The sequence below is a fragment of the Etheostoma spectabile genome, chromosome 9 (assembly GCF_008692095.1).
Source record: "Etheostoma spectabile isolate EspeVRDwgs_2016 chromosome 9, UIUC_Espe_1.0, whole genome shotgun sequence".
Taxonomy (NCBI): Eukaryota; Metazoa; Chordata; class Actinopteri; order Perciformes; family Percidae; genus Etheostoma; species Etheostoma spectabile.
Window position 1 is genome coordinate 29,816,868 of NC_045741.1, and position 333 is coordinate 29,817,200.

Consider the following 333-nt stretch of genomic DNA (forward strand, 5'->3'; position numbering starts at 1 on the left):
TTATTAGACACTGAAACAAATGTGCTAGCATTATATACTGTATACCATTACGATAATAAACTTGTATTTGAGCAACACTAATATTTAGCTTTATATCAGCGGTACTCAAATAACTGTATATTGGATCAGAGCCTGTGTATTGTATATGGGCCGTACATACACATAAATACAATGGAAAAAAATTATGTGAAAAGTAGAAATGAGGGTGGAATGCAATGCCAGGCAATTTATTATTCAAAAGCAAAACTATAATTACAGAAAATCTGTATACATTTCCTGTTTGCCGTTTCTGTCAGCAAAAGCAGTAAGTTTTTTTTTTTGTCTCTCTCCAAA